The following is an 8,136-nucleotide window of genomic DNA, read 5'->3' as shown; positions in this document are numbered from 1 at the left end:
CTCTCTATATTAAAAGGCAATTTACCACCTTTTAAGTATCTATCAGACAACATCTATCCCAAATACAGTAGCTTCGTGAAATATCAATAGCCCGGTCTCTATTTCCACCTCATTAGGAACAGTTTCTTTTCTTGTTCTTCTTTGTTTCTCTCCCTTCCTCCCTCCCTCCCTCCCTCCCTTCTCTCTCCCTGTCTTTTTCCGAAACATCTCTTAACCTCTTGGATATTCCGATATGTATCTCTTTATGTACCTTAAATATTAAACAGAGACCAATCAGAGGAGCTACAGTGACAGAACATAATCAATGTCAGTAATTACGGTGCTAGGAAAATGCCATTGCGTAGAGATTTTGATCAAGATGAGTGAAATCTCTACTACTTTTAACCCCGGACAAATCGTTTGGCTCTGTGAGCATTTAAGCCTTACGCTTGTAAATAATGCAGGGAGCCCCTTTCTAATACGATTATAACTTTTAAAAAAAGAAACACACATACCACAGTTCCTTTCACCAAGCCTTGTGTTTGTGCCCACCGGCAGATTTCTCCTCTGAGTTTCCTGAGTTGAGATATAAATAAATCGAGGCTTCGTATATTTTGGGAAATTTTGCAGGCCTTGTTTCATGAACAACATCACCTTAGGACCATCAATATCCTTGTATTCTGACAGTACATTGAATGCAGGCAGTTCTCGCTGGTGAGGGATAAAGGTTGACCCCTGAGTGAAGTCCAGGCTCAAAGGTCAAGGAGTCTCCATACATATAAGCCCCAGAGCTCACTGTAACAGCTGTTCTGTCCCCTCCCCGCCTCAGCCATGCGAGCTGGCTAAACGAGCCAGTAATTGAGTTCACGGCTGCTATCAGTTCTGGCAGGGAATCTGCAGCTGCCTGCCAAAGTCTCCCTTTTATCTTGGGGTTGCCAGGCAACCAGGAAGTCAGCAGTCCAGGCCAAATGTTCAGCTCAATTCTTCACGAGTCAAAGAGTTCAGCTCACTCCTCCATGAGTCAAATAGTTCAGCTCAATTTTTGCTCATCATGGAGCAGAAGAGCAGCCAGGGCTGCTTTTATATTCTGTGGGGTGTGGCTCCATTTTATTTATTTATTTATTTATTTATTATTCAAACTTATATACCGCCCTATCTCCCAAAGGACTCAGGGCGGTTTACAGGCATATAAAAACATCAATATACAAATTAAAATAATCATTAAAAGACTTATTCTAATGCCAATAATTAATAATACCAATTATTGACACAGCCATGACACAGCACTTCCTAGGCCTGCCCCACCCCTGCTTCTGTTGTTCCCGCCTCTCCTGCATAGGAAACCTAGGGTCCAGCCAGGCATGATTGCCATCAGCCGGGTCTGGAGGCGTAACCTGGGGGAGGGAAGAGTCAGGGGACGGAGGCCTCATTATCTCCTCCACCTGGCCTGCCTCTGGCTCCTGGAGCTGAGCCAGGGAAGCCGGTGCTCCAGAGGTAAGTCCTGATGGCTCTTCCACCTCACTTTCCAAGTCACTTTCTGGCAGGGGGCCCGGCTCGGGGGGCGCAGACACAACAATAGCATTGTCAAAAAGTCATTAAGAGTTGTTAACCTAATTTTGCGAAGCTTCTTCTCCCGTAACTCCTACCCTCAAAATGACGCTATAGAGCACTGCACACCAGAACAACTAGACACAAGAACAGTTTTTTCCCGAAGGCCATCACTCTGCTAAACAAATAATTTCCTCAACACTGTCAAACTATGTACTAAATCTACACTATTAATCTTCTCATTGTTCCCATCACCCATCTCCTTCCAGGTATGACTGTAACTTTTTTGCTTGTATCCTTACGATTTATATTGATATTGATTGTTTCCTGAATGCTTGATTGTAGCCTATGACTATCATTAAGTGTTGTAAGTGTTGTACCTTGATGAAGGTATCTTTTCTTTTATGTACACTGAGAGCATAGGCACCAAGACAAATTTCTTGTGTGTCCAATCACACTTGGCCAATAAAAAAGTCTATTCTATTTCTCAAGGTTGAAAAATTCTGGTGTAGGATGGTTTGGGTTTTGATGTTTAACAAGGGTATCTCTAGGGCAATTTGCAGTTATAACTTCCACCTCAGTGACCAATCTGTTCATCCCCAAGAAATACATTGTTAGAGAACAAAATAAAAAGCAATTTTGCTGAGTTATCAGTTATGACCCGGCAATCTTCCTTCCACCAGGTGCCTTCGTATTTATTGGAGTTACAGGTAGTCTTCGACTTACAACCATTTGTTTAGCAACCGTTTCAAGTTACAACAGCTGAAAAAAGCAACATGACCGGTTCTCACACACTTACAACTGTTGCAGCATCCCCATGGTCACATGATCAAAAGTTGGGTGCTTGGCAACCAGGATGCATTTAAAGGGCCGTGGTAGCTCAGGCTGGTAAGAAGCCTGTTATTAGAACACAGCAGCCTGCAATTACTGCAGGTTCAAGCCCGGCCCAAGGTTGACTCAGCCTTCCATCCTTTATAAGGTAGGTAAAATGAGGACCCAGATTGTTGGGGGGGCAATAAGTTGACTTTGTAAATATACAAATAGAATGAGACTATTGCCTTACACACTGTAAGCCGCTCTGAGTCTTCGGAGAAGGGCGGGATATAAATGTAAATAAATTTTTTAAAAAAAGATAGTTGCAGCATCCTAGGGTCATGTGATCGCCTTTTGCAATCTTCCCAGATTACTTCCAGCAAGCAAAGTCAACGGAGGAAGACAGATTTTTTTCATGAATGCAGAATTCACTTAATGAACATAAAATTCACTTAACAAAACGGTTGTAAAAATGGGGGCGATTTACTTAACAACCGCCTTGCTTAAGAACAGAAATCCTGGTTCTCAACTGTGGTTAGAAATCGAAAGGCTATAGATAGTCCTTGACTTATGACCACAACTGAGCCCAAAATTTCGGTTCTTAAGCAAGACATCTGTTAAGTGAGTTTTGCCCCCTTTTACGATCTTTCTTGCCACCATTGTTACATGAATCCCTGCAGTTGTTAAGTTAGCAACACGGCTGCTGTTAAGTGGACCTGGTTGTCAGAAGGTTGCAAAAGAGGATCACATGACCCCAGGACACTGCAACCGTCGTAAGCACACGCCAGTTGCCAAGCTTCTGAATTTTGATCATGTGACCATGCTCAACGGTCAAGTGAAAAATGGTCATAAATCAATTTTTTTCAGTGCTGTTATATCTCTGAACAGCCACTAAATCAGGGATGTCCAAACTTGGCCCCTTGAAGAGTGGTGGATTTCAACTCCCAGAATTCTCCAACTAGCAACTTGCTTAAATTTATAGCTCATGCTGGCTGGGGAATTCTGGGAGTTGAAGTCCACCATTCTCCAAAGGGCCAAGTTTGGACACCCCTGCACTAAATGAATGGTTGTAAGTCAACGACTACCTGGACCAGTACATTTTCAGAAATCCCAGTCACTGCTACTTATCACATCACTATTATCACTATTGCTACTTATCACTGCAGTCACTTGCAGCAGCTGCTAAAAAAGCCAACACAGTTCTTGGCTGCATAAACAGAGGGATAGAATCAAGATCACGTGAAGTGTTAGTGCCACTTTATAATGCCTTGGTAAGGCCACACTTGGAATATTGCATTCAGTTTTGGTCGCCACGATGTAAAAAAGATGTTGAGACTCTAGAAAGAGTGCAGAGAAGAGCAACAAAGATGATTAGGGGACTGGAGGCTAAAACATATGAAGAACAGTTGCAGGAACTGGGTATGTCTAGTTTAATAAAAAGAAGGACTAGGGGAGACATGATAGCAGTGTTCCAATATCTCAGGGGTTGCCACAAAGAAGAGGGAGTCGGGCTGTTCTCCAAAGCACCTGAGGGTAGAACAAGAAGCAATGGGTGGAAACTGGTCAAGGAAAGAAGCAACTTAGAACTAAGGAGAAATTTCCTGACAGTTAGAACAATTAATAAGTGGAACAACTTGCCTACAGAAGTTGTGAATGCTCCAACACTGGAAATTTTTAAGAAAATGTTGGATAACCATCTGACTGAGATGGTGTAGGGTTTCCTGCCTGGGCAGGGGGTTGGACTAGAAGGCCTCGAAGGTCCCTTCCAACTCTGTTGTTATATTATATTATATTATAATCCCAGCGTTCCCACAGTGTACCAGGTTGGTGCATCCTTCCAGTACGAGCTGCCAATATAATACCATCTCTCTCTTTCTGCGTGCCCTATCATAATTATGAGCAATCTGCTACTATATCGGGATACTGAATGGCATTTTGAGGTTTTGCCTGCCTGAACTATAAATGTAGACCTTTGAGGCAAAGATCTATCTTACTGCCATTAAATATTTTATTGGTTACTTAAGATGGAAAATCTCCGCAGAAGAAGAGTCGGAAAAACAAGGCAGGGAGGTATGTGAGTGTGTGCGAGAAAGATTCTGATATAGTAATGGACCATTCATGACATCACTTGGTACAATTTGGCAGCCAAGGGATGCACTCTGTTTAATGGGGGCTGGTCATTGGTTTGTTGTTGTTCTTTTTCCTTTTTCTAAATGTAGTCACTCTTCTCCTCTGGGTCTTCCTCTCGTGGTGGTTAAGTAGAAGCCAAATGAAAGTATGTCAAGATCCAGGTCACTACATTAATTCACATCCTGATTAACATCCCCATTTGCTGAAGGGATGTAGGAAGTGAGGGAAGTCACCCCTCCTACAAGAATGAAATATTTTGGAAAAGTGTTTTAAAAAGGTAGAATATTACATTTCCCGTAAAAGAGAAATAGAAATCTTAAGGGAGACAGAAACTCAGAGCTGCAGGTCCTGCCCCCAGCAGATATTTGGTGCCCGTTGAGAAGGACTGGGCCAACCTATCTACAAAACAAAAGACCTTCAGCGCCAGGGTGATGGGATTTAAGATATGACCCTCCAGGACATAACAGGATTATCTAGCAGCAGGGCTCATTGCATTGCAAAATCACTTGGGGACATTGCATCACCAAACTTGATTCAGACAAACACAACCCCACATGGCCCCATGGGAGTCTTTCTTGCACAGGAACAGGAAGCTCAAGGGCAAGGCCCAAGAGAGGTATAAATAACCATCATCCTCAACTCCATGTAGTCCGCTGCCCAGGACCTCAAACCCATGTGGTCCTGTTCATCAATAAACACACGGCCAGCAGTGTGCAGCAGCTGCTAAAAAAGCCAACACAGTTCTGGGCTGCATAAACAGAGGGATAGAATCAAGATCACGTGAAGTGTTAGTGCCACTTTATAATGCCTTGGTAAGGCCACACTTGGAATATTGCATTCAGTTTTGGTCGCCACGATGTAAAAAAGATGTTGAGACTCTAGAAAGAGTGCAGAGAAGAGCAACAAAGATGATTAGGGGACTGGAGGCTAAAACATATGAAGAACAGTTGCAGGAACTGGGTATGTCTAGTTTAATAAAAAGAAGGACTAGGGGAGACATGATAGCAGTGTTCCAATATCTCAGGGGTTGCCACAAAGAAGAGGGAGTCGGGCTGTTCTCCAAAGCACCTGAGGGTAGAACAAGAAGCAATGGGTGGAAACTGATCAAGGAAAGAAGCAACTTAGAACTAAGGAGAAATTTCCTGACAGTTAGAACAATTAATAAGTGGAACGACTTGCCTGCAGAAGTTGTGAATGCTCCAACACTGGAAATTTTTAAGAAAATGTTGGATAACCATCTGACTGAGATGGTGTAGGGTTTCCTGCCTGGGCAGGGGGTTGGACTAGAAGGCCTCCAAGGTCCCTTCCAACTCTGTTGTTATATTATATTATATTATAATCCCAGCGTTCCCACAGTGTACCAGGTTGGTGCATCCTTCCAGTACGAGCTGCCAATATAATACCATCTCTCTCTTTCTGCGTGCCCTATCATAATTATGAGCAATCTGCTACTATATCGGGATACTGAATGGCATTTTGAGGTTTTGCCTGCCTGAACTATAAATGTAGACCTTTGAGGCAAAGATCTATCTTACTGCCATTAAATATTTTATTGGTTACTTAAGATGGAAAATCTCCGCAGAAGAAGAGTCGGAAAAACAAGGCAGGGAGGTATGTGAGTGTGTGCGAGAAAGATTCTGATATAGTAATGGACCATTCATGACATCACTTGGTACAATTTGGCAGCCAAGGGATGCACTCTGTTTAATGGGGGCTGGTCATTGGTTTGTTGTTGTTCTTTTTCCTTTTTCTAAATGTAGTCACTCTTCTCCTCTGGGTCTTCCTCTCGTGGTGGTTAAGTAGAAGCCAAATGAAAGTATGTCAAGATCCAGGTCACTACATTAATTCACATCCTGATTAACATCCCCATTTGCTGAAGGGATGTAGGAAGTGAGGGAAGTCACCCCTCCTACAAGAATGAAATATTTTGGAAAAGTGTTTTAAAAAGGTAGAATATTACATTTCCCGTAAAAGAGAAATAGAAATCTTAAGGGAGACAGAAACTCAGAGCTGCAGGTCCTGCCCCCAGCAGATATTTGGTGCCCGTTGAGAAGGACTGGGCCAACCTATCTACAAAACAAAAGACCTTCAGCGCCAGGGTGATGGGATTTAAGATATGACCCTCCAGGACATAACAGGATTATCTAGCAGCAGGGCTCATTGCATTGCAAAATCACTTGGGGACATTGCATCACCAAACTTGATTCAGACAAACACAACCCCACATGGCCCCATGGGAGTCTTTCTTGCACAGGAACAGGAAGCTCAAGGGCAAGGCCCAAGAGAGGGTATAAATAACCATCATTCTCAACTCCATGTAGTCCTCTGCCCAGGACCTCAAACCCATGTGGTCCTGTTCATCAATAAACACACGGCCAGCAGTGTGCAGCAGCTGCTAAAAAAGCCAACACAGTTCTGGGCTGCATAAACAGAGGGATAGAATCAAGATCACGTGAAGTGTTACTGCCACTTTATAATGCCTTGGTAAGGCCACACTTGGAATATTGCATTCAGTTTTGGTCGCCGCGATGTAAAAAAGATGCTGAGACTCTAGAAAGAGTGCAGAGAAGAGCAACAAAGATGATTAGGGGACTGGAGGCTAAAACATATGAAGAACGGTTGCAGGAACTCGGTATTTAATGAAAAGAAGGACTAGGGGAGACATGATAGCAGTGTTCCAGTATCTCAGGGGTTGCCATAAATAAGAGGGAGTCAAGCTCTTCTCCAAAGCACCTGAGGGTAGAACAAGAAGCAATGGGTGGAAACTAATCAAGGAGAGAAGCAACTTAGAACTAAGGAGAAATTTCCTGACAGTTAGAACAATTAATAAGTGGAACGACTTGCCTGCAGAATTTGTGAGTGCTCCAACACTGGAATTTTTTAAGAAAATGTTGGATAACCATCTGACTGAGATGGTGTAGGGTTTCCTGCCTGGGCAGGGGGTTGGACTAGAAGGCCTCCAAGGTCCCTTCCAACTCTGCTGTTGTTATTGTTATTTAAATCATCTTTCCAAACAGAGTCTGTGTTTCCAGTGTCTTTCTCCCAGCTTGGAACTGAACCAGATGAATAATTCTTCCAACAGAAGGAAGAGAGACATTGGGGAGGGCGTGCAGCAGAGATGGACAACTTGCTGCCTTGCAACCAGATTGGACTCCAGCTCCCATGATTCCCAGCCCCCGTGGCCAGAGAGATTGTGGAAGCAGTAATCCAAAGACCCTGAAATACCAGGGATATTTCAACTCTTTCAACTCTTGAGAAGAAATCCATCTGAAAAGCTAAAAGGCATGCAATGCAGAAACACTTGTGATCACTGCAGCATCTCTATGGTCATATGATTTACATTTGGATGCTTGACAACTGACTCACATTTGTGACGGTTGCAGGGTCTCAGGGTCACGTGATCTCCTTTTGCAATCTTCTGACAAGTGTTGTGCCTCGTCCTCCCTCCTCTCCTCAGCCGGGCCCCTCCCACCTCCTCCCAGGCCTGCTATCAGATTCAGAGTCTGATAATGAAGAGGAACGGCCTGGCATGCCTCCAGCCCCCAGCCCTGGCACCATGCCCGGACAGAATGTCAGGAATGAACAAACAAACCTCATTCCTACAGCGTGTGAGCAGGGAGCCAGCCATGTGCTGGAATTACCGGCAGCAGATCCAGAGGAAGAGAA

Source organism: Ahaetulla prasina, chromosome 2, assembly GCF_028640845.1.
Source record: "Ahaetulla prasina isolate Xishuangbanna chromosome 2, ASM2864084v1, whole genome shotgun sequence".
In the NCBI taxonomy this organism is placed as follows: Eukaryota; Metazoa; Chordata; class Lepidosauria; order Squamata; family Colubridae; genus Ahaetulla; species Ahaetulla prasina.
The sequence above is the reverse complement of the archived record's forward strand: the minus strand, read 5'-3'. Positions refer to the sequence as shown.